The sequence below is a fragment of the Adiantum capillus-veneris genome, chromosome 27, assembly GCF_014529385.1.
Source record: "Adiantum capillus-veneris isolate H3 chromosome 27, ASM1452938v2, whole genome shotgun sequence".
In the NCBI taxonomy this organism is placed as follows: Eukaryota; Viridiplantae; Streptophyta; class Polypodiopsida; order Polypodiales; family Pteridaceae; genus Adiantum; species Adiantum capillus-veneris.
In genome coordinates, this window is record NC_140957.1 from 108,574,816 (window position 1) to 108,602,292 (window position 27,477).

Here is a 27,477-nt window from a genome sequence, read left to right on the forward strand (position 1 = left end):
GCATCCTCTTCTGTAGCTTCAATGGTGGAAGCCCTAGGAGTCTCATTGCAAGTATTCTTCTTGGGGCAAGAACGATAGCCGTGTCCTTGCTCCCCACACTTGAAACACTTATGATCCTTGCGAAAAGATTCAATCTCTTCAGGAGAGAGTTTGTTTTACCTTTGTAAACTCCCTTCTCCTTGGATCGATTGTTGTTGTTGTTGGAAGTGCCTTGGGGAGCATTTTGAGCATTGGTCTTCCCCTTTGCATCAATTTTGCCTTTGTTGTCCATGGGTTTGACATTACATCCAGCCCCGTGATGGAAATTGATACGTGAAGCAACCGGTGTGATGGATTACTTCGCTAATAGTACCAGGACATTGAGAGTTGATATATTCGGTCAGCTCTTCAGGTAATCCCGCACAGAATTGCTGCCTTTGCTCGGCAAAGTCTATCTTTTGAAAGACAGTAGCCTTGGGATGTAAATTCCAAAACTTGTCTACATACTTGTGGATAGACTCATGAGGGAGAATCTTCAAGCTGCACCATTTGGTAAGCACTTTGTCCTTTGCATCGCTTGCAAGGAATTGCTTCATGATGGAAACTCGTAGAGTTTTCCATGTCTTTAGGGCTTCGCCGTTGCCACGAAAGCTAGCCCACCATTGACGAGCTGATTTTTGAAAGTGCATAGCTACATGGCGTAGCTTGGAGGACTCTGTAAAGCCCTCATCTCCAAAAGCGGCATCAAATTGCTGGATGAAGGCCAACACTTTGTCAATATCACCAAAGGTGCCATCATAAGTGAGAAAAGAGACACTGTTTCCTCCCTCCTTGAACTTCTTTAAATTTTGGGACCTTCTCCATGCAGGGAATGATTTGCGATGTCCTCCCCTCTTGTATTCTCTAGGAGAATATCCATAGCTTTCATCGGAAGAGGAGGAAGGTGAAGATGAAGGAGAAGAGGGTGACCTCTTCCTAGCCCTTTTCTTCCTTTGTTTCCTCTCTCCTCTTTTGGAATGACGAGGAGAAGGACTGTGTGTTGATCTTTTCCTCTTGGCGATCGTTGGGACTGCTACTTCGTGGAGCCACGTCTTCATAGGAACTTAAATTTTCATTGCTTTCTTGCTCTTTGGATTCCTCCTCTCGTATGGGAGAGAGTCTTCTTTTGGGGGTCTCTTCAAGAGGCCTCCTAAGCTCTCTCTCCTCTTGGAGAGGAAGGGAAATTCCATAAGCACGAAGTTGTTGAGTAACTTCGGCTTGCAAAGCAAGGTTGCCCATAGCTTGCTGCAACCTAGTGACTAGATAATTCACAAACATGGAAGCATCATCATTAGCACCTTCATGTGTAAAATCAAAGCTATCAATGTTTGTTCTACTCTCTTGATTATTGTCAGCCATGTTTACAAAATTTATGTATGTACTTAGTGTATGCTGTGGCAATTTAAAACCTTAGTTTCCACTCCTCTTAGCCTTTGAAAATCGTCTCTTAAGTATCTACACCCACGGCTCAAAGTGGTTAATTATAGAGTAGAGGAGTAGGTCTAACATAGCAGAGTTGCCGAGGGCTAGCTCCTTTCGCACTTCCTATGGCTCAATAATGGTAAAGCCGTAGGCAAGTCTAAAAAGACTCCATTATTAAGTCCAAAGCTCCCGAGGTGTGCACCATACCCCACATAGTGGGCTCAACAAAATCGATAATAGATCCCAATTCCACTTACCCTAATATAATTAACAACATCAACCATTTATAGGCTAGTTAAGGACCTCTGTTCTTAAGCAAGAAAAGAGAAACAAAATGCTCTGATACCAATGTAATGGAATCAGCCTTTTAACTTGAGTTGGAGCAGAAAGTGAATAACATATTGAGCATTTCCTTGAGCATTCTTTTGAGTATAGATTTATAGTGAGAAAGAAAGTGCTTGGATGGAGAGAGCAACACTAACACATTACTTTTTTAACATGGCGTGATCAATACTTGTAAAAGAGAGTGAGAGTTAGAGAAATTGACACCAATAGAAGACCGGATTAGTTGGAGCCGGTTCCCCCTCCAATAGGCATTTGTATTATAGATTCTTCGATGATAGAAGACTTGTTTACAATACAACTGTTTGTGTTCCTAGAGAACTTCTTGATGAGATGAAAATGGTAAGCTTCACTCACCAAGTATGACAACAATGAACATGATTAGCATGAACTTGGAATATTCCCAGCCTCAATCCCAAGACCTCAAACACCATGAAAGGTGAGGAGAGCTGGTAGGGAGTGAGGAAGAAGAGAGAAGTAGAAGTAGATCTATGAGAAATCAATAACCCCTTGCACATAATCACTCATAGCTCTTGTAGCATAGCTTAGTATAGTGTTAATGGAGATTAGAGAGATTGATAAGCAAGCATAAGATTTCTCTTGTGTGGATTTGCATCCATAGCCAAGAGCTTGTGGTAGTAGGCACTCAACTTCTCAAGCTTGGAGAAGGAGATGGAATCCTTGCTTCACAAGAGTGTGTGAAGGAAAGAATGAGGGAGAGAGAGCTCGTGGGATGCTCAAATGAGAGAGAGAGAGAGAGAGCTAGCTAGGTCGACCCTCTTTCCTAGGCTTCCTTTGAAGCTCATTGGGCCATGTATCCCTCTAGCCAATGAGAGCTTGGCTCCCTTTGGGGCAAGGTGTGTAGCCTCTTGACAAGTGCCCTTCTTTCCCCTTGTGAGGCTAAGCTAGCACCTCCCCTTGCTTAAGCACAACCCCTACTTGCTTGGGCAGTGTGTCTCTACACTTGACATGTGTCCGCTTTTCTCCCATGAGATTATGGGTCATTCGTGAGGTGCTCACATGCTATCCACCTCCCTCCTTTGTAGGGCTTGCCCCCTCATTAGTAGCAAGTACTTTAAACTTGGTAAGTAGGCATCCCCCCTGCTTAAGCACAACCCTAGCTTAAGCAAGCTGCCCCCTTACCTGCTTGGACCTTAGTGATTAAAGAGTAAAAATTTAAAGACTATGTCTTAAGGCTTTTAACACTTACCTTTGGAGTCTTTGATGAAGACAACCCTAAGGTCTTTTGCTCCATTGGTTAACCTTGCTCTTTGATAGACCTTTTCTCATTTGGACCCCTTTACCATTGGCCCCGTGCTGAAATAGATCTATAAGCACATCTATATCTTAACCCTTGTTCCCGTTTATTCTCCCACATTAAGTGATCAGTTTAATATGAGAAAATCATTTGGGTTGGTCAGATATTAGATTTTATGACAAGTTGGGTGTCACAAACTGCTGACATGTCAAGTCACTGAAGAGAAGAGCCAACCTTCAAATCATGGCCGAGGGGCCTAAATCGTGAGAAGAACAAGTAACAGCAGAAGAAGAAGTCCTACTAACTTATGGGACCCCGTGGGCCCAAGTGACATAAAGGAATTAAAATAAAGTCGGACCCTCACACACACACACACACACACACACACACACACACACACACACACACACACACACACACACACACACACAAAAGACAACATAGAAATTGATGACGTTGGATGGGGGAAAAAGGGAACACACCCGGCAACAAATTGCAAGCCTCTCTATAGCCCAGGGTGATCACTGCACCCCGACCCACTGGAGTTCACCTTCAAAACTCACACAATTTGTTTACAAACCTTGCACACAACCCTATAAGCACAACCTTCAACCTTAGCACAATCTGCTATCAGCTCTCACTCAACACAAACCTCTCTCTCTCTCTCTCTCTCTCTCTCTCTCTCTCTCTCTCTCTCTCTCTCTCTCTCTCTCTCTCTCTCGCAACACAGGCCCGGAGAGGCACACACTTCTGGAGCGGCACCACACAATACGGATAGAGCAAAGACAAGAAGGGGAAAAAAAGAGGCAAAGAGGTGACACCAACTATGGCTATGGCTTCCTTCGATCAGTGACAAAAAAAATTGACTACAACCCTGGTAATCTCTTGCTAACACACTATGTAGCAATCCTCGATGAGACGAACAACAAGAAGCTTGGGGCAAAAACTGATGTCGCCTCGGCCCGACCTTCTCCTTGGAGATGCAAGCGAAAAGCTCCGTCCTTCTGTCCTATGCAAGCTCCGCTTCTCTTCCTTCTTCTTCCCCAAGCACCCCTCTTCTCATCCAAAAAAATCGTCCCCCCAAAACTGCCGAAAAAATCTTTTTTTTGGGTGTGTGTTGCCCCTCCCAATTTAACACCACTTCTTTCTCCACCGTTGCATGTGATCCTCCCCTTGCTCTATTTTGGACCCCTTGCTTGGAACTCAAGCCACCCATCGCGTGAAGCCCTACTCAAGCCAAGCGGGGCACCGATGGCACCGTCGATGCACCCCGTGTTCTCCCTCAAAAGATTTGGTGCGGGAATCAAACCTAGCGGGTGCCACGTCTCGACAAGTTTGCGCCAAGCGCCGCCCAGGGCCGTCAGCAGCCAAACGCACCACCGGAGTAGCGTCCCTGCCCGGACTCCATGGCCAATGAGCTCCTCAAGCTCCCAACCCACTCGATATCCACATGATGCGCACCCTGCAGCTCTTATACCCCGCTTGGCCAGCTCCCCTTGGCCAGCTCCCCTTTGTGCATATGGCCTAAGCCCTGCCAGATGGCGGCTCCAGATAGCTTGACTCCCATAGCCTTCAAAACTTCCAAACACACCCCTTCAAAAAACTTCAAAAATCTTCTCTTTGATGCCCTTTTTGTTCTGACTGCTATTTGTGGCTCGGTGGCCCGATCATTGATCCGTAAACTCCCACCAAGAGAAATGTTTTTCCGGCTTCACCCCTCTTTGCGCTCTCTCCACTTCGGTTGTCTGATGGTCTCGAATGACACACATCAAAACTGGCAAGAAATCCAAAATACCATACGACTAACAATTGTCGGCCATCTTCAAACCTTTACAGTTGACTGATCTGGGTCCCGTTTGATGTGCAGCCACTTCCACTAGCCTCCTCACATTGCATAATTGACAACCAAATTCGGATCAAACTCCAAAATCATCAAATGGCACACTTCACGAGGCGGCCAAGTGGGCATCAACCTAGCCCCTACCAAAACTTCAACCGGGCATAACTCGCAATCTATAACTCCGATCTGCAATATGAAAAGACAGGCGAGCTCCATAAATTGAGCATTACACGTGCATACACCGATATCCTCTTGGGCCACCTGTCCCCAACTACCCCATTCAACAAGAATCTGCAACACATCGTCCCTTCAAACTCCAATATCTTGGGCTCCGTAGCTCTGTTTAATGAGCCGTCTGGACCTGCTCCTTCAGCACTTCAAGCTCTACATTTCTCAGCCAAAAAACATCACTTTGATCACCTTTCATCTGCCTCCCTATCAGGCCCTATCTGGAGCCTTTTTGGCCTAAAAGACCACATAAAACATACATCTCTGTTGCCACTTGCCTGCAAAAGTTCTTCCCATATGCTCTAGCCCTTTGCCATGCATTTATAAGCATACACATCACTGTCTATGCCCTCTTCTATGGTCGACACATTTTGGCTGCGCCAACGTAGTAGTTGTACGAACAACTTAAAAATTGCGTTGGCATGTTGACGTGGAGCCTGTACTGATTTTCACGATTTTTTCCACTCCCACCCTTACTTCATTGTGCATCTAGCATGCTCCCGTCTTCACCGTTCATTTCTTACCATTAGGAGGGGAATGGGGTCTAAAGGGGCCTCTTTATTTGCCATGGGATTAAAAAGGAGATGGAAGGGCCAAATGGGTGGATGCCATGTGGACCAAAATGGTGGGTATGGCAAGGCCTAAAAGTAAGTAGTCAAACTTGTACTCTTTTATAAAATATAAGGAGAAAATCTCTAATATATTCAAAAAACTAAACTTTTTTCTAAATAGTTGAGTAAAAACCAATTCTTTCTCCCTCTAGTGGTCGCTAGTTTCTCCCCTCCCCTCTCCTAAAAGGGGGTCCCTCCAAAAACGTGTAGATCATTCCCTCCCTCTCTCTCTATTGTACCATCTATCACTTCTCTTCACTTCACCTTGCAAGTTGCTTCTCTTTCCTTCCTTTCAATTTTCCCTCTCAAAAGCTCTACAACAGAAGTTTGAACCTCCTTTCCCTCCTCAAGCTTACTGTATTCTTGAGGGTTGCATTCTCCTCAAGCTTGTTGCATTCTCCTCAAATTGAAGTTATCCATTGCTCCAAGGGCCTCACTAAACACCTCTAGCGAAAGCTGAAGATCTGTAGCATATCCTTCTACTAGATCATCCCTCTTTATTTCCTCAATAGGTTTCCTGCTTCTTCTCCATTAAGCTCTCTAGAGAGGATCTACTTCCCTCTCAAGATTTGCAACATTATCTTCCCCATTAAGCTAACAAGCAAGTGGAGAAATATAGCATTAACTGGCATCCTTCACCTTTGTGTACCATCAAGAATCTTGCTCTTTATACAGCCGAGAACATGAATGTGCAATGCCTAATCATAAGTGTTTGTTTGAAGGTTGTGCCACTATTTCTCATGGCATCATCAGGTACTCGACGACCTAGGAGTATCATTGACTCCATTTCATGTAGCAATGTACAGGAAGACAATGGATATTGGGTGATGATGGAGTTTAAACGAATGATGTAGGTGACAATGTAGCCCAGCTCAAGAGGTGCACACAAGGTCTCAAGGAGACACATAACTTCTCGACCACACCATTGGAAGGGAAGAATCATGGAGTTCAAGCAAATACAAGACAGCAAGAGGCTTATGAAGGTGAAACATATGTATGTTGCTTCACAATTGAAGCTAGAGCAACAACGGCTCCATCGAGGTTTCTTGCAAACTGTAATTTTACTCCTCTTTCAAGTTTTTTGGTTGTCTACTTAGTATTGTTGCCTTGTATGTTGCTTTTGATGACTGTAAGATTTCCATTGCTTGTTCATGTTTGCTGTCATAAAATCTAATATCTAACTAACCCAAATGATTTTCTCATATTAAATTGATCACTTAATGTGGGAGAATAAACGGGAACAAGTGTTAAGATATAGGTATGTGCTTTTAGATCTATCTCAACACGGGGCCAATGTAAAGGGGCCCAAAAGGGAGATGGTCTATCAAAGAGCAAGGCTAACCAATGGAGCATAAGACCTTAGGGTTAGCTTCATTGAAGACCTCCAATAAATGTGTGTAAAAGTCCTTTTGACCTTAAGTAAGCTAGGGCTGAGCTTGAGGTGGGAACCCGGCCCAAGCTCGAGGTGCTTGTCCTGCTTGAGGTGCTTGTCATGCTTGAGGTGTTTTCCATGCTTGAGGTGCTTGACTTGCTGCATGATTAAAGTACTTGAGGTGCCTTGAGAAGCTTGCCTGAGATGCTTGTGGGAACCCCCCCTAGTTCAAGTGCTTTGTCATGCTTGGTGAGTAAGGTGCTTGATCACCTAAAAGTCAAAAGCATTCCTACAAGAGGGGGGGCGAGCCCTTTTCCTAGGGCCTAGAGAGAGAACACCCACTCACACACACAAGGGAAGCCCATCTTGAAGAGGCAGCAAGGACACATGTCAGGCCCCTACCCATGTTACCTTCATGTGTTGCTTGAAGCCTATTGGCTAGGCTTCAAAGGGGTCCAATGATAAATTACATGAATTATCTAATTGTTTTAGCATTTATCAAGTCCTCTCTCTCAAAGGGGAAAGGGGGACACTTGTCCCAAGGCTACCCATGTTGCTTGTAATGGCTCCTGCTTGTGATTGGCTAGGCCTGGAGGGGTCCAATGAGCTTCAGGCATGAGCTACAAGGGGGGGTCGACCCAAGCAAGCTAGGGGGGTGCCTAGGGGGTATACTCACCCACACACACTCACAAGCACTCTCATTGTGTGATATGCAAAGTGCAAGAGCTCCCTCTCCAAGCAAGTAGAGGTTGAGAGCCTACACCAACACTCTTGGCTATGGAGTGCAAATCCAACCAAGAGCCATGCTTCAATGCTTAAGCTTTCCATCTCCTTCTTCTTCATTACTATGCTATTATGTATGCTAGCAACAAGAGTATGATAAGTGAGGAACTAATTCTTTCTCCTACGAAATGTTTCTTCTTCCTCTTCCCTACCCTCATTCCCTGCTAGCTCTCTCCACCTTCGAAGGTGTTTGAGGTCTTGGGACTGAGGCTTGGGATAGTTAAAGCTTTCTTCAAGTTTATGTTATGTTTGTGGTGCATGAAGCCTTCCATCTTCATGGCATCACCTAGGTCACAAGGAACACAAAGACTGTATTGTAACAAGTCTCTCTTTATGGGAGAAATCATAATACAAATGCCTATTGGAGGGGGGACCGGCTCCACATAAATCCGGTCCTCAATTGTTGTCATGTTCTCTAAACTCTCTCTCTTGCAAAAGTATTGTCTATGCCAAGTTAACTAATTGCTATGATTATGTTGCTATCTTCAATTATGTATACCCGCTATGCTCACAAAATCATTTCTTGAAAGTACTCTCATTAAATTCTGCTATTCTCAAATTGAATAGGCAAATTCCATTACATTTGCAAATGATTTTCCATCCCATTTTGTAGAGTGGGAGCCAATAGATTCCTTCACAAGAACTTTTGAGGCCATCCACATTAAGCTTGGAAAGTTGCTCTATGCTGGCTGTCCATCCTCTCATCTTGCCTCACGTGATATTTTGCTTTATAATCATACTTATGTCACACCTAGGCGGAATGGGTATGGTAATCTTTCTCCAGTTCACTCACCAACCTTGGAGAGTTTGGAATGGCCTAAGCCAGACAATGGCTTAATCGCAGCAACCAAAAGAAGAATCGAGGCGGATGTGCAAGAAGCAATGAAGTGCACCTATGGTTCCCACAAAGCCACGGTAACATGGTTTATGTCTCTTTATGTGTTTGTGTTTATATTTCGATTTCAGAGTGTTCACAGGACACCAACAATGTGGACCTGCAAAGGGGGAAGTGCGATCAAGTGATTCCTTGTAGCTGGATGGGAGACTAAGGTGGTCAACAACCAGGGAGATAGAATCAAGTGCTCTATAGTTTTTGACAATGTGGTGTTCAGATACCATATTGGAAGCAAAGCTTGTCGATGGTCTTTCCCTATATAAGATGGAAGCTAACGATGGGAGAGTGGGAGGTACTACACGCTGATGTTGCTGCTAGAGAATCAGTTGACCTGCAAATACGCCTCCACGACGATGCATTGCACCACATTACAGTGAATAATAATTGGCACCTCAGTCACCTTCGCTAGTATCTTAATCTCAAATATACCTTGCCCAAGCAATATCTCTTTGTAGTCGATGAAAAGGTTGTTCGCTCTAGAAAAGAGAAGAGCTTTCTGTGTGAGAACTTCCCGTTTTCGTGATGTATTTTTGTAAAAGCTTGTAACTAACTCAACTTGTTCAAGTTTTCGATTGAAACATACAATTTCTTTGGTGTGGAGCACAAATGTTTTTAATGTTGGTGTCTTTCAATGCTTTGTTGCATGATTTTGTTTAAAATTATAATTTTAAGTTATTTTGGCGTTAATTTTAAGTGCTTTTTAAAAAGTGACTTTGGATATATAAGTGACTTTCTACGGTTTAAACTTCATTTTTCACATTCACAAAACTCTAGCTCTAAGCTCTGTTCGCATCTTCTTTGCAAATGAAAAAACCCATGATGGCAACATCTACTGATGCACTTCTCACACAATTAGAAAAGGTAGGACTTGCAGATTGAGCACATGAACTACTCAGTGTGTTTAAGGGGACAATTGACATGCAAGCCACTACCAACCTTCATGCAGAGACAGTCAAAAGGTTTCTTGACTACATGGCGCAACACATGGAAGAATATGCTATAAGCTTTGAGGGATCTGACACGGCATGGTTGCTAGTGGATTTCCTCAAGCATCTTTATGTGGCCAACAAAAACTTTCTCTTTCACATGTTGAGGTTTATTAAAGGCCTCATGGAACAGAACTACAAGACAGAGGATGAGGACGATCTCATAGATTTGGGCATGGGGTGCATAGGAACCCAATTCATTTCTTGGGACATGGTTTTGGCCTTACTTGTGCTTGAGGGCATGGATAATGGAAAATCAAAGGAAAAGGTCAACCAAAGACCACTTGTGACCATTGTGGAGGAATCAAATGAAGTTATCGAAGATATTGATGAGCAGACTGAAGCATCTACGGCACTCGTCCTCTTGAAAGATCCTAATTCCACTAAGGAGTAAGATCGGATGATAGAGGGAGATGAGGTGCTGGAGGAAGTCCCAGACCTCCAGATTCTCACTTTGCATGCAGTGGTGGTGAATGATCGTCACTTTCTATTCCTAGACGACATTGCCAAAACATTAGGACTTAGAGAAGATGAGTCGCTCATAGTGCTGGCTATCTATGCGGGCATGAAGGATCCCAGTGGAAAGGAAGAGAAAGTCAACTTTCAAATTGACTTTGAAGGCCAAGGTCTCCCAGCAGCCTCTCTTTCCTCTCCAATGAAAACGAATAGAAGTTGGTGCAAACAATAGAAAGTACACTTTACGAAAGCATACCAGAAAGCGCTTTTCATCCACACAAACCACTTATTGCGATCGGTAAAGATGATCGATCTAGCATCGACTTACAAAGAAAAATCTTGAAGAGAAGGATGAGGAAACTGAAGTAAACAAATCTTAGCTTGGTAGATTGTCTATTGTTCCTTACAACAAATGTTAAAGTCATTTAAAATGCTTTGTAGATGGCATACCATGTTGATAAGTTCGCAATGTGTACTGGAGGTTCATACAACGTGCCCATATTGGATAGGGATAGCTCTCTTTGGCACTACTTGATCCACCTGGGGCCGTCAATTCTTCAAGTTGCTCGCACAAAGTTCTCCAAGAATGGTTATGCGGTGTTGCTCAAGTGCGAAGCATTAAGTGCCATACTCGCTGAAAATTCCCTTATCCTAAATGCTCACAAATGTACATTGATGGACCGAGAGGCAGCATTATACGCCTTTACAGGCAAGCACCCAGGCTCAGTCTTCTCCCACTGCGCCTTGAGCCTAGGTCAAGGGTTGACAAACCCAGAGGAAATTGTAAAATCCTTGGCGTCAAGTCAGTCATTTGCTCCATACCCACATATGAAATTCGTAGTAAAACTAATCGACCATGATGTAATATCCAAATCAATACATAATAATTGTTTTTATTAATGATTTCTATGAACATTCATCGGTACTTGTTTTATTTTTTAATTCATATTGTCCAATAAATTTCATTTCCGCAACACATGCACAGAACCTGAAATATGCAGTGACCCGTCGGCTGGGGGGACCCGTCCGATCTCGTCGGGCGCCGCCGTACTCATTGGTGGTCCGATTGAACCTGTACGCCCCCCTTGTCGCACGATTTTGCAAAAAATATCACGAAGATGTGTCCCCCGGCCGATGGGTCGCTACATGTTCAAGGTTCTATACATGTCGACACCGTCGGACGAGCCGTGTGCCGTGGTGGTCAACTTAAATTTAACAAACCCATCAATTCAAATACTTAAAAAAAACAATGTACAAAATCAAGTGGAGCATTTTCACGAAATGATAGAAATTCAACATTTGATATTATATGAAAAGATTAGAAATTTCATCAAGAGAGAGTACATGTGATAAACTATTTCTAATGAAGGCATCCTTCATTTCATAAATTGATTACTAAAGATAAATCCGTATTTTTCAATGTTACGCGATTAGCATGCACCATACAAAAACGCCATTCTGAAACAACTACACCAAAATATCTTCTACGGTATCTTGTCGGGCCAAAAAAGCTGCATGTTATATACGTGTAACAGAATTTCTATATTCATCCATTATCTCTCTCACCACCCGAGAGAAGGGTGCTTTGGGTGTGATTGGCTCGATCAGTGCTCTTTTGATATTTCTAATCTCCCGCAAAACAACAATGTGTGGCTTCCATCTCTGCTTTTTCTATGTTAGTGGTGGTGGAGGAGCCGCCTGTCTGGCTCCTCCACTTTGCACATTGTTTGGCTCTTTGAGGTATTTTTGAAGGCTTAAAGCTCCCAGCCTTTGTTTGTTGGGTGGCTTGAGCTCTATCTCTGCCGCCTTTCTCTCTGCCTCTGCTCGTGCTTGTAAGTTTGCCAAATGATCTCTCTCGGCCCTCGGCTATTTGCCATTTCTCTTGCTCTCTCTGTCTGCTTTGTTCTTCTTGCACTCTTTGTACTTCCTTCTCAATTGCCTCTTTCTTTTCCATCTCCTCCATTATTTCCCTCCTCTTGGCCTCTCGTACTTTAGAAACCAGGTCGCCTAGTATTACCTTGATTACTCTTTGTTTGACTCACATTGCAAATCTTTGTGGCGTGGTTTTCGTGGTGGCCTGAGCACCAATTAATGTGACAGCGGGCGAGGGCTCCGGATTTTAAAGCGGACCTCTGTATTCTTCTTTGGTTGCTCTTGTTTCTTGTGTGGATCTGTGTAGGGATGAAATTGGTGGGGAGGTCTGGCATAGGTGTGGGCTTGGCATGGTTTAATAGTTCGAGATCACCAAAAATATGTTGCATGATGGTGGTTTGATCATCTGGATTCAATGGTTAGGGAGGCTATTGTGCGTCTGGAGCGGGTTGGGACGTTGGGTTATCCACTTGTGGTTGGGAACATGGATTTGAAGCCTTTGATTCTACATGGGGTTTTGGCTGCGGATTTTTGGTGGTGTGAGTGGCTGTGGTGGTATTGATGTACGTAGTACCAGTTTGCTCATGTGAATCGTCCATGTGGTGCAAGATAGAAGTGCGTGCACGTTTGTGCTCGAGAGGATCTTCTAGAATGTACAAACAAGAAATAAACTTCAAGTTGTGAGTTTTGACTTATATAGTGCTAAAATTTTTATTAAAAAGCTTAAAAACTCAATAATACTATTAAAAATAAAAATAAAACTCCAAAATAAAGGACAAAATTTGACCCAACTAATTGGGACGTCAACAAATCACGTGGCATTACAATGCATGTTTACAATAGAAGTGGTTAGTGTCAGCAAATTTATTGGTTTTCCACCCAACGTCTGTCATTTTGTCGCCTTGTCTTCAACCATCACCAGAATCAATCTTTTGCACTAGAAGCATGATATTATTGTGAGCACCTCAGGCTAACCACTTTCTCTATTCTGTGTTTCAAACTTCTTTGCACTCTAATCTTCTTACTTTCTCTCCCTGCTAAAACTCTGTAGAACCAACTGAACATTTTGTGTAGGGCATTCCTCTTTTTCCTACCACCTCCATGCCGTGTATTTTTAAAATGCACTCTTTTTGCTTGATAGTGTGAGCGCTGCATTCCTTGGCTACTCCAAATACCCAAGGAACCAAACGTGTCGAGAAAAAATGAGCTATGAGCAAAAAGAATGTGTTGAAAAAATAATAAAACTTTAGTTCAAACACTGGTTTTTTTTACTGCAAAGACAAAGTGTTCAACCCACCATGTAATGTGTTATGTGCGTCTCCCCCACGCATCCACCATTTGCGTTGTTAAACTATTAATTACAAACTTTAAGGTGGATATCTCAGCACAGGTTAGCTTTGCCTTTTCAAGAAAACAAAAAATATTATCTATAGACTGCCACACACGAGCACGCTTAATTCCTAGGGTTGCTTCGTTACCTCTGTAGGTGGTAATGTCGCACACCTTTTTTTAGAATTGGAACTCAATGGGACTTTGGGAATCAAAATAGTTTCAAAGCAAATGCTTAGATTTACTAACATCCATACATATTTTATTAGGACGATCCTGTATACTTCCAGATGTCTTCTTGTTCTTTGATAACTCTACTACACCCCATGTAGGCCAACACTTGATCATAGAATAAATTTGAGTTCTCTCATACACTCTTCTCTTCTTTTTATAGGCTCCATATTCTAAGCATAATTAATATGGAGTATAAGCAACTTTTCAAGAATTTGTAGACAGGCATGAAGAGTGCACATATACACATTTATCAGACGAATCAATAGAATAGGATCCCAATTTGGATCGTCCATGTCTCGATTAGGGGGTACACTTTGGTTACAACTGAGAATACCTTGAAACTACTTTTGTAGTGCTTTACCCATTGTTTGTGTAGTGGACACATCTTTCGTAGAGTTGACTGCAGCTTTGTCACCCTTACCCTTACCGCCCTTTGACTTGCTAGCATTGCACCCTTGCCCTCGATTCCTAATGAGACTTTACTGTGACAACAATAAATGCATGGAAAGAGAGTCATTGTCTCTTGATTGCATCCTAACATACACTTGAGAGTTTTCAAGTCTCTTGCAAACTGTCACTCCACTTGAAACGTACCCAGACCTGAAATTATCCTTGTTGTTGCCGAATGACATCGGCGATTGGGGTGTGATTAAAATATCATATGAGGGACTCATGTGTCTCGTGTGGGAGGTGAAAAGCCGCCAGCCATAAAATATTCATCTCTGACTGAACACCTAAACATGTGTTTCCCTTCTCGTTGGCATTTAGCTCAACATCGACGCTTACCAAGGCTCTGTTCATTAGCATAACTCTTACCCTTTCGAGCCGTTGACCTTTATAAATCTGGAACTCATCAAGCTTCATCACAAATATAACTTTGCGATCACACTCTTCTTGTGTCAACCCATAAAATCTGATCATTGACTCCTAGAGCTTCAACAAGTCAACATAGATATTATTGAACTCGTCGTAACAAAAGGATTTGCTCTTTTCTAATGGCAGGGCATCCTACACATATTGAAATCCACCCAACAAGCTTGCAACATCATTATTGGTGCACCTTTTTGCAACGCTGACACTGTAAAATGTTGGCAACAACCTAAACAAACCTTTTGCTCTGTGACCTAGTGTGGCAATTCTATACAAAGATTCGTAGGCCTTGAAACTTATTCCTGCGCTGTCACACACCTCCATCATCTCCTGAGGCGACACAATGCTCTTTAGCTCACTGAAATACTTATGGCACAAAACATTAGCAATGTCAGCATTGGATGGGATCATCCAATAGCTCCACCAACTCCTTTGGCTTGATGATATGCTGCAGTAGAGTATGTCCAGTTGTTTGAGCATCGAAATCGATTCCCATCATCATCCGAGCCGCGTTCTTGCATATTGAAATATAACATCAATATGTAGAAAATATAAGAAATTAGAAGCTTGCATTTGTATCCCTACCGAAATTGACGGATACAATTCTTTCAAGATCCGCTGCTTGAAGATAGCATAGCGATCGTATATCTTGCGTTTGCAAATGTGGTAGCCCAATGGAATGTGTGTGAGATGATCGATTTGCTGGCGCAGTGTGTTGTAGCTGAACATAATTGTCTAGATGATGCTCTTGCTTTATTTTTTGAAGCTCTGCTTTTTTATTAAACTTTGACATTTCGTTGTTTAGCTGCTTCGTCTTCTCGTTGGCTTCCTCTCTGACTTGCTGAATGTCTTTCACGTACTTCTCTTGCAATGATGAATAGGCAACACAAAGATATTTTCTTGCTTCCCTTTCATTCACGAAAGCTGAATATAATCTCCAGCATTAGCCAAACAATCTCTCTCTCCCATCTTTCATAAAACGCACTAGCTCAGTGACATTACAAAAGGGCGGTGATTCATTGGTCATTGGATCACCATGGTAAATATGGCCATCAACCCATAAGTTAATTGCCTTGCACCCAAGGTTTCATAACTGACCTCTAGCATTGGGATTAGATGTGACGAGTCGCACAGTAACGTACTTCTGCTCTAAATTAGTGTTTAATCGATATCATTTCATCTTGTTAGTAGTGTCTTGTAGTGGTAGGGAATTGAATGACATTTGTGTTAGCTAATCAAGCAAATTAGAGAGAGAATGTGTAATGGTGACTGCTACAAGCAGGTGAAGGTATCCATGGAGAAAAGACGTGGGGAGTACTCCAAGATAGGAGAAAAGGATTATGTTGTGGAGAGAAGAAAGAGAAGGAGTGCAACTCAATATCCTTTGAATTCAATTGTTGATCATGAGTGTAGAGAGAGAAATGTTGCTGCACACAGAGGTAATGGAGTTTTCCATTGCTTTCAGCTAAAGCTGGAGCTGGAGAAGCATGAGAGAGAGAGAGAGAGAGAGAGAGAGAGAGAGAGAGAGAGAGAGAGAGAGAGAGAGAGAGAGAGAGAATAAAGGAAGAGAGAGTGGGAATATTTGCAACCTTGGAGGATCTATACTCTGTCAAAAAGAGGTAGCGAAGATACCTTAATGATTGGTAGGGAAAGTGACACGAGAGAAAAGCGGGGGAAAAGAAAGAGAGAGAGTTGGCTCACGTTTTAGAGAGAGAATGCAGTGAGAGAATGTGAAAAGTCTGCTTTTTTGGCAGGGGGATCGAAAAGTGCCTCCTTTAATGAGATGTAAGTGAGAGAGAGTGTTTTATATGTTAGAGAGAGAAGAGGGGTGGAAAAAAGACATTTTAAAATTCATTTATTTACCTCTCCTTTGGGTTACTAAATAGACTATTTTCAAATACAAAATATGGAAATGGCTTTTTAAAAAATCTCAGCATAGACCTTTTTGCCCTCTCTCTTAGGCTTGGTCAAACTTGGCTTAAGCTTTAAGCATTTCCTTAAACTGCCAAATAAAGAGGCCCTCCTATACCCCATTCACTTTCTAATGAAGACATAAGCCATAAAGATCACTTGCAAGAGAAGGATCCAAGATTTGTTTCAAGTTGCGATTTTTCTCAAATGCAGTTCCATGCCGTGATGGATATCTATAGCTACCAAGCCACACACTCCAAGGACTTGACAAGCTTTTAAGAAAATTCTGCCCAGTTATATGGTTTCTGACATCTTCCTTCGGAGTGCAACTTCTGGCATGGATGGTATCTGTTTTGAATTTCTCTTGGTACCAATTTGAAATGTTTGACTCTGGTTTCAATACCGGTTTCATTGATAGGTGATTTTACTCCGGGACGGAGAAGTGACAAATAATATTTTAGTATTGTTTGAACCTCAAAACGACATAGACTGATGCCTGGGGAGCGTTTTGTTGTATGTTTGAAAACCTCAGAACGACGCAGGGCAATGTTTGTCGAGCGTTCCATTTTATTCTAGAAAATCTCTGAACGACACAGGCGGATGTGTGGAGGGCGTTTGGTTGAATGCTTGAACCTCCAAGTGACGCAGACTACAGTTTGGGGAGCGTTTGGTTGTACAATCCTTTGAGCTCATGGCCGGAACCTTTTAGGTTATTTGCGAGGGGAGTGACGAGGTAGTCGTTGAGTAACTTCATATCGTAGACCGTTTGTCTCGGAGGAGTGCACAACAACATTGTTTGTTGTGTTTGTAGCATGAATATGTGAGCATTTGTGTTACATTGTGATGTGTCTATCAGTGAATATTCCTAATTGGATGAGATTGCACGTGTATGTAATTTTAGTGCATCAAGACACTCGAAAAAGATCAGTGCGATCTGGGTGTGATGGCTAATTTTACTACGATGGAATATCAAAAGTTCCGACCTGGACGAAAGGAGAAGCCAATTCCTTAACATGAAAAAAATGAGCAAACTGATTGTCCCTCAGATTGTCCTCGGAATGACCTTCAGAAATTTTTGAGCTAACTTGAGTTGTTTTGCAGATATGTTGTAATCGCGGATGATTACTTTCTTTCACGAAGGGGGGATGTCACAAGCTGTTGACATGTCAAGTCACTAAAGAGCAGAGCCACCTTCAGATCATGGCCAAGGGACCTAAACCCTAAGAAGAACAAACAACAGCAGAAGAAGGAAGTCCTACCAACTTATAGGGCACAAGTGACATAAAGCTGGACCCTCACACACACACACACACACACACACACACACACACACACACACACACACACACACACACACACACACACACACACACACACACATAAAAGGCAACGTAGAAATTGATGACATGGCAATTGTACGGACAACCCAAAAATTGCGCTAACATATTGATGTGGCAACCTATACGGATTTACGTTTGTATTGCTAACGTGACAGTTGTACGAATTTTCATAAATCACGCTGATAGCTTTTGGGCATTGCTTTTGGACCATATACTTTTGAGTTTGAAGGCTTTTCATGTAAACCGCTTTTAATGGCCAAGGACTCATTCTTTGGCATGTTTTTGGACAAAGGTGCAGAGGATGGAGTACTGGCTTGTACTTTGATGATGCCAAGGTTTGGGGCCAATACTCTTTGGGGTGGAATTTTGCCACTCCATGTCGCGTATCGTCTCTCTCTCTCTCTCTCAACTCAGTTGTTATTGAAGTGTTCACTCTATTCTTTGCTATTGGCATGTGGTGCCCATCTTGTGACATTGGGTCACACCCAAGGCTGAACGGGGAGGGAATGGTTAGCGTGGCAAATCCAAAAAGCTCGTCGCACAGCAAGAAAGGGTGGGACGCGAAATTGTCATTGAATTGCAATTCCCAGGTTGAGCGCGCATTGCCCCTTGGCAATAGAGAATTGCGGTGTCCAATTTTCTTCCAAGAAAATAGCGTAATACCTTCAAAACTCGGAGGATTAGTGCAGCGCTTGGGGTCGTTGCTAAAATAGGTTGATTCCATACATTCCACTTTCCCCCTCGGCCCTGGGTACACAAAGGGGGAGCAAAAGCATAGTTAGGAAGGTTTCTGCCAGAGGCTGCTTGCCTGTCGCTGAAGTAGCTCCATTGAAGCTCCTCAAATGAGACCCCCTCCACACGCACCTCCAAAAGTTGGGCGCCTGCATTGTTGCCCTAGAGGCAAAATGGCGCAGCCGCCCTGCCAGCTGCCGGAATTGCATTAACGGCTCACTCAACGACATCTTCAGCCACTCCACCACTGCCACATATTTCCCTGCATCTTGCAGCTTGTAGAACAGCATCCGATGGTTGTGCCGCATCTCCCTGCACATCACACCAATGGCTGACAGAAGCAGTGCCTTTTTGGGGACGTCGGCCGCACCATGTGCCTCTCTGTTATAATCATACTCGCCATATGGAACCCTTCTTCTCTGATGATAAGAGCAGGCGTGTGCATTCGAAGTTGACAACCTCACATTTACAACAAACTCGCCAGGTGGGCACTTCGCACAATTTCCCTAATGGATTGGTTTTGCTTCGTCAGCTCTATGATGCAAAAAGCCTTGATTGCTTTCTAGCTTTCAACACAAAGAGGCCCTTGCTAAGACCTCATGCCCTCTCCCTACTTAAAGATTGTAGCTCTACTGGTTCCGGTCCTACATGTCATGGCACAGGTAGCACAAAATTTCCTCTACCGGCTCGTTTATTTGCATAGGGAAGAACCATAATCTTACGCATGTTGTAAGTTCATTTTGAGTGGAAGATAGATACACATGCATAACTGTGTATGTATTTGCATGCGTGGTCTGCATAGATGTACACACAAACACAACGAACTCACACAAAACTTGTGCGATTGGATGATGCATGATTGTATGCTATATCCCTATTTCACACAAAACTAATGCTTTGTTCCGTATTCGCAGATAATGGACTTTGAACTACGCAGAGAGGTGAATTGATCCGTTATGGGCGTAATGGACATCATATGGTGTGATTATGAAGGTGAATAAATGGTCGACAATGACGTTCATATTTTGGAAGAATGTATTATAAGCAACTGCAGTGATTCTTGTTGTGAACTAATGCCCGTGACCGCCAATGGTCACACGAGTTATAAAACTAACTAAGCAAATCGAATTGTTACATGTCTCTCTCTGTCTCCTGCATACTCTGTTCATGTCTAAGAGAGGCATGTTTAGATTTCAACATGGTATCCCGTCTCCTTTCTTGCGGCTTGTGCTAGTTGTTGCTACTCTTGAACCAAGGTAGCCTTGATGAGGATGATAAAGCAGATGATAATGGCAGCCTCCCACAGAAAAAGAGAAGATGAAGAGCAATCAGACGCTGGTGAAGGCATCTTCTTGCCAAGTCATGGACATGAAGGGCAAACAGACTCTGGCAAAGGCATCCATTTGCCGAGTCATGGAGACATATGGAGGACAAATGATGAAGGATATTCCGATGTGGCATGTATGACCGGTCTTCAGACTTGATCTTCTTCAACTGCGTCTTAAACAGATCCTTCATCAACTCCAGGAGTGCTTCATGAGTCTTGAATCTTTTCACGAGCTCTAGTAGTATGAATCATAAATCACCCAAACTCTTGTTATTAAATTCAAATAACTAGAATACCTCTAAGAAGTATTTGGAACGGTATTACTTTTGACAAAAGAACCTCTTTCAGTCCCCCGAGTCCATTTTTTTCAATAATGTCAATTTCATCATGACCAAATTGTCGTTACAAGACTTCACATGAGCCTCTTACCTGGCAATGCTTTGATTATTAAAGAAAAGTGGTGTATGACTAAGAACCTCGATCAAGGATGAAGAAACGCCTGGTCATTTGCGAGTCGTTGCATGATGGGAGATGGAAGAGCTAAGGTCAGGTCGATACTGCCAACGCCATCGGGGCTCGGAAAGAAGATGATCTTGCTTGGGAGCTCCATGCAGGGGCATCGCACTGCCACGGGACCGCCCCACCCAAAGTCCACCTCAAAAACTGGAAACCGCGTGGAGCTGGACGCCCGCAGTCGCGCGCCATTCAGCACGCAGCACCTTGCCAACACCTCCTCCCTGTCATGCACCTCCAACCAATGCAACCAACCTCTGAACGCCCTCTCATGTTCACTATTTGAATGAAGCTCACTTTCTTGTCAGGCGCATGGCCTCGTGCAAGGCTGGCACGCTTCCATAGGTGGGCGCACATGGCCTCATAGGAGCTCCTCTCTCCTCCCACCTGCGCTTTCAGATTCTTCACTGCTTCTTTGCTGAAGTGGAAGAATAAGAGGTCTTCCTTCTCCGTGCTGCCATGGAGTGTGTCCTCGTCAACACCCTCCGATCTCAAGAAGGCCTTCTTTGGTGATGGGTTGTCCAGCTTGAGCAAGGTGCGTGTGTGCACGGGCGGTAGGGAGATCGTTTTCTCTCCGCGGGCAATCTCTGCCCAAGATGTGAAGAAATGCCAGAGGGAGGTGCCGTCGCAGACTACATGACTATGTGCCAGTCCGAGAGCAAAGCTACCGCAGTCGAACCTTGAAATCTGATGAAGGTAAACCATAATTTAATTAATTAGCAATATATAATTAGCTGGGCAAATATGGAACTACAGTGTTCCCTTGTTAGCGTCTCGAAGAAGTTACCTGGATACACAAAGGGGGAGCAAGAGCATAGTCAGGAGGGTTTATCCAAGGGGCCAGCTCCATGAACAGAGGCTGCCTGTCGCTGAAGTCGCTCCGCTGCAGCTCCTCAATTGAGACCCCTCCACACGCGCCTCCAAAAACTCGGCGCCTGCATCGTTGCAGTCCAGCTCCAGACGCCCAGAGGTTCTGCGGTGTAGCCGCCCTGCCAGCGGCCAGAAGTGCGCTAGCGCCTCACTCAGCGACACCTTCAGCCGTTCCACCACCGCCACATATTCCCCCGCATCTCGCAGCTTGTAGAACAGAATCCGACGGTTGTGCGGCATCTCCCTGCACATCGCATCGATGGCTGACAGAAACAGTGCCGTTTCGGGAGCTGGCCTCGCTGGCTGCACCATGTGCCTCTCTGTTATCCTCACACTCGCCATCTCCAACCCTTCTCCTCTTTCTTATTTTCTTACCAAACTAAAGCTTCTTCTCCTCTCTTTCTGATGATTCTCTCACAAAACTAGTAATAGGCTACAAGAAGTGGAGCAGTCACCCCTGTTCATTGTTGGCTTTGAACCCGTCTTTAGTTAGCACGCCACCACGTATGCATCAAAATTTCAAATCATGTTTCGCTCTTTTTTCCGGGGGTAGAAAAATAAATTTTTCCTAACCGAAGAAAACAAGTGATAAAATCACAAGGCCTGCCAGGCATGATAAAAATTTCTTTTTGATATCCAATTTTTCAAGCCCCTTTTTATATGCTTTATGTAATGCAATCAACTTATATAATTGGCTATATATAACGTTAACTTAAAGATATAAATACAAAAAATGACAGGCAATTTTGAGATTGTTTTGATAGGCAAAATAGCCCTTGACAAAAAAAATAGACGTCAATTTTAAGCCTTGATCTGAGGGTAGATCCCACTTTAAAATCACTACATCTCTAAGTTTTTTTTTATAAAAAATATTAACGTACACATAGAATTGAATTAAAAAAACACCCTTAAACTCTACACCCTAAGCTTTAGATCCCTATGCTCTACACCTCACTTTAAAAACTGTACATTTTTAAGCTCTAGAACCCTGTTTACAAATTTAAAACTATAGATCCGTAAGTTGTAAATCCCACTTTAAAAGCTTTAAAGTTTTAAGTCATAAAACTCTAGTGTTTCGGGGTGACCGGAGCTCCCCCTACTTGTGGATCCATGTAACATTTTCACTTCCTTTAATTCAAAGTTTTACCTTCTAATAAAACAAAAACTCTAGGTCCTCATTGGATCATCGAGACCTTGCTTTAAAAGTTCTACATCTTTAAGTTCTAACTTAGCTTTAATCTTTAAAAATAAAAATGAAAAATCTTTAAAGGTTAAAACCCAAATGATAAATTCCTTCCATAAAGTTTTAACTAACAAAAATGACAACTTTAATCTATTACCTCAAGTTTAAAGGGGTGAACCAAATTCTCAAAATGAAAAGGTGGGTAACACAAATTCTCAAAATGAAAAGGTAGGTAACACAAATTTCAAAATGAAAAGGTGACTCTTGGGATTTGTGGAGCCTCTAAGGCTTTATCATTTAACATGTAAGGCTGAAACCTTCAGGCTTCCAAAAGCATTGGGTAACCCAAAATCTTTTACTTGATATACTAGAGTTTATTTCATATTTCAAAACTCAAGACATGCCCATCATTAGATTTTTACACAATTCATTTCAATGAGTACCCACTAGCTTATTTCAACCAATTAACATTTTTGACATGTCAAAAAATTCTTAAAAATATAACTCAACCTTTTTCCTATTTTAGTTAGCAAAAAGAGAAGTGATCTCTATAGTCTTTGCCCTTTGGGCAGGCCAATAAGGGCAAACTTGAAATTCTACTGGTCAAAAATTTTCTTCAAGACAAACGCGTGTTCATTGTTGACTTTGAACGCGGTGTGTGCATTGAATCCATCAAAATTTCAAATCTGAGGCTCTCTGAGGCTCTTTCTCATGACTCTCTCACAAAACTAGCAATATAAGAAGTGGAGCAATCACCCTTGTTCATTGTTGGCTTTGAACGAGTCTTTAGTTAGCCCACCACGTGTGCATTGAATCCATCAAAAATTCAAATCATATTTCCCTTTTTCATAGCATTTATGAAAGGGTGCGCACACCTCGTGATTAATTGACACCCCCTTTTGGAGGTGGGATCTACGGCCAGCCTTTCAAGGCAATTGAAGACCGTCGATGGAGTTTGGGAATGAAGAGGGAAATCCAGAGGGAATCGGCTGAGGGGCGGGCCACTTGCAAGAGTTTATTTCCTGCCTGGTTCTGGTTTGTGACGGTGCTCAGTGAATGAATGCTGTGGGGATCGCCTTTTGCTTCTCTCTCTCTCTCTCTCTCTCTCTCTCTCACACACACACACACACACACACACACACACACACATACACACACACACACACACACACTCTCTCTCTCTCACAAGTGGACGCGAATTGGGTATCACTTGGGGATCACAACACTTTTCAAGGGTGTGGGGATGATGGCAATGAGTGCAGGGGGTTATGGCACTCGAGTCTCGAAATCAATGTAATCTCTCTCTCTCTCTCTCTCTCTCTCTCTCTCTCTCTCTCTCTCTCCATGCCATGTCGCAGGCTTGAAGAACGGCAATTTCTCTCTTGCAAGAAGTGAAGAAAGGTAATGCTTCAGGACTAAAGAGGGGGTGGTCGGGAATTTCACGCACGAAAGCCGGGGCGATCGCAGCCGTCCATATTATTTAAAGACTAAAGCCGGCCACAAATTAGACCCGGACAATGCCTGTGTTTAAATAATAAAACCTTGTAAAAACGGCTCAAGGTTACAACATGTGCGCGAGGGTGAGATAGTTAGCCCATGCATCTCAATCTGGTAGCGTGGACTTGGGTTCAAATCGGATCGACGACAGGACCATTTTTTGCTAAACTCGAGTCCCATTTTTCCTCGATTTTCGTCCATCCGGGTTTAATCTACCTCGGCCTTCTCGCGTCCACTTCCGAGCCGTCGATCCCTTTTTTTTTCCTTTTACCATATGCACGGAGAATTGTATTAGAAAGGAACAAAAGTTACATCGATAGGCTGCCGAACCAGTCGATCCCTTTAACCCCCCCCCTCCCCTCCCCGTTTTAATGCTGGGTGTCACTTACTGTCGAGGGTAATGCTTGCAAGAAGTGAAGAAAACTACTGAGTTCACATAAGCTTTCAATCTCAACAATGTCACATCATGTACTTGGTGCACTTTTGAGATTACTTTGCATTTTCAGTTGCTTTCATTTTCTCCAAAAATGAGTCCATCGTCCTTTTGAGGGTGTACCCACTACACGAGCATTGGGGGTTTTCCATTTTCTCAGAAAACAAGTCCATCTTCCTTTTGAGGATGTACCCACTACACGTGCATTGGGGGTTTCACGTTGAGTGGATAGCCGAGCGAGATTGAAAGAGAAGTGCGTTCGGCTTCATATCCAAGGGATCCCCAAGGTATGTCGTTATTTTTGTGCGTTCTTGCATTGCCGAAATGGGCATTGCTATCATGTTTGTATGAGAGAGAGAGAGAGAGAGAGAGAGAGAGAGAGAGTTGGGTTCTCGAGGGGATATAGATGACCTTGACAATAGGAAATGTGTTTGTGTGTGTGTGTGTAAGCATGTGGAAAAGTAGCAGGTATCACATTGAAACTTACACCGCTTGTGGATTGCAATATAGAACACTCACTATATAGTGGCTCAATGGCCGACAAAAACAACACATACTCTTAAGATGTTGCCCTTGAGGATGGTAGGACAGCTAGAAGATGTCTTGTAAGCACCGAGTGCCACGAGCGCAATGTTCGTTACATTAATCGGGTGGACCTTATCAACCATATGTGGGATGTGCATCGCCTTAGGGTGGCCATTCCCAAGCGAAAGCCACGCCGCCGCCTTGGAGCTCCCAAGATTGGAGTGGCATCGAGATCGTATGAAAAACAATGCTGTGCGAGATTCTCAAATGCGGAGCACAAATTTGATAAGAATTTTAAGGCTTAGAAAGCTAGAAAAAAAAGGAGGACTGAAATAGATTGTGAAGATTTAAGTGAAGAAGAAAAGCTTCTTATGCCCTCAAGAGATAGCTTTATCGAAGAAAAGGTGGCAGCTACTATGAAGGACTATTTAGAAGATAAAGAGTCACGGATGACCCACATTCATAAAAGGATTGCAGAGGGGTACGACTTGCATGTAAATTTATACTACAATTGTTAACCTCCATTGAAATGTACATTTTAATTCTTCCATTGATTGACTTTGCATTTTTATAGAAACGTTCACTAATGGGCATTGGTAATGGGCATTGGTAAGGCACCAAATAACATGTCTCAAGAAGATGCATTGATTGGCACACCAGTGAGTCTTTTTGGTATCTCTACTCTTTCTTCCAAGAATGCTAATATTTGTTAAGGATTCATTCAATGGAAGAAAACTCGTACTATGTAGGATGAGCATGGCCCATTATTAGCACTTGTAAAGGAAATCATCCCAAAGAGGTTCTTAGATGACACTCCTTTCAATGGATTTTCATAGGGCGGCTTTGAATCTTTCGCCGTCCAAGTCAAATACGGTCAAGTTATAATTTTCCTTGTTTGTTGTAATTGAACATTGTCTCTTATATCCCCTTGTTTGCTCAATGCGTAAATTTTAGATGCGGCGTTGGAGTGTGGAAATGGAGCTGATCTCTTGAGACAGCTAATTCCAGTGTTGGAAGATTTCGGCTACTAGTGTGGGAAGATTTTAGACAGCAGACTGGACAGAAATCAAAGACTAGATTGAAATGTGGATACTGAAACAAGAATCAGACTTATGTACTGGAAATAAGGTACAACGAATATGATTATAGATAGAAAGTACAGCCGACAATACTGCCAATGATTCTCAAGTATAATTCTAGCCAAAGTGCTAACCCAAGTGATAACAATTGCCAACCCGATTACAATGTAATGGGCCCTATTTATACCCTTCGGGTTTACTGTAGTAATTACCATAGTAATTACTAAGTAATTCGCTGCCCATCTTCTAAGAAGACGTTCCACATAGTGACTATCTAGCCATCTACATCCTTCCCTTCTTTCTTGAATTTTGGCAAGATTCCAAAATTTCTGAAAAATTCCCCTGTCTGATTCTGATGTGAAACTGAAAAATCCATCGTCTGGTTCTGCTGTTGGGATGCCAGCTTAACCACTGAGAGAATGGCCATTCAAAGATTATGAGTAGGAGTTCAAGAAGGACCAGGGATTACGAGAGACAGTGGAAAAGACCAAGGTGGAGATGTCATCTCTCCCTGCCTGCTGAGAAGAAAAGTCATCACTGAATTATGAAATGGAACTACCCAGTATCCTTCCATTGGACTGTCTTCCTTTTGCCTTTGCTCTTTGACCGGGACGGTGCCTGAGAAGTCCCAGCACCAGCATTCTCCTTCTGAATCAGTTGGTAAATGGCCTCCTGCTCAAGCTGATCCCGCCGGTCGGTGGTCATCTCTACTTCATAAGGCGTGAGAGAATGATAGGTTTTGGTGTCAGGATCATAGAGTGTACGCCTGCCCTTGCTCAGTCTGGTTCTGGCCAGCTTATGACAATGCGAAGCAGTATGAATCCATCCTTCTGGAATAGGCTGATTAGTTTTGACTCGAGCTTCGAAAAGAATCTCAGCCATCTCCCTATACTGTGGTGCTAGACCCGCCTTTGCTGCAATGTCTTTTTCAGGCAATTTGGAAGATTCGACCGTAAGTTGTAGCAACTGATTAGTAATCCTGGTCAGTCCTCTGACTTGAATCTTCCACCAGCCCATACACAGCTGAATCCTATGCATCTCCTCTTTTAGTGCCTGAATGTCATTGATTTGGAGACCATCATTGAACAACGTCTGCCAAGTCTTCCATTCCACAGTTGACCGCTCATACCAATCCTAAAGCTCATCAGTAATTTTGAAGTATGTGAGACGATCAACTGGTTCTTGATATTGAGGATACAGCGCTGGAAAGAATCTTGGCAGCTCGGTTTCTCTTGCTAGAACAACATACAAGAGAACTGGAGAATCAGGCACAAATTCTAAGAAATTGAGAACAGCCTGGTTCTCTTGCTGCATCATCTTTCTGGTGATTCTCACTAGCTGGAATAGTGTTCGGAGAGCAGTTGCCTGTGCTTCAACTGACATTCGCATTTGAGGTCCTTTGCTAGTGGTTGTCTGGTCCTCAAGAATGGCTTTGACTCTTTGATCCAAAACACCTCTGGTAGTTTGGATTTGCACCAAAACTTCCTTGAGTTGTACCCTAACATCCTTCATATAGCGGTAAGTTGGTTTGTTACCCAGCAGAAGTTCCAG

At 43.1% G+C, this 27,477-nt stretch overlaps 1 pseudogene across 1 annotated transcript; it reads right to left on the reverse strand.

Moving 5' to 3' along the window:
- Nucleotides 1–20,290: 20,290 nt before the first annotated feature.
- Nucleotides 20,291–21,576, reverse strand: LOC147422540 (hydroxycinnamoyltransferase-like; annotated as a pseudogene). The gene is made up of 2 exons (XR_015186786.1): nt 21,127–21,576; nt 20,291–21,026 (listed from the first exon to the last, which is right to left on the reverse strand). The product of XR_015186786.1 is annotated as a hydroxycinnamoyltransferase-like (transcript).
- Between the last annotated feature and the right edge of the window lie 5,901 nt (nt 21,577–27,477).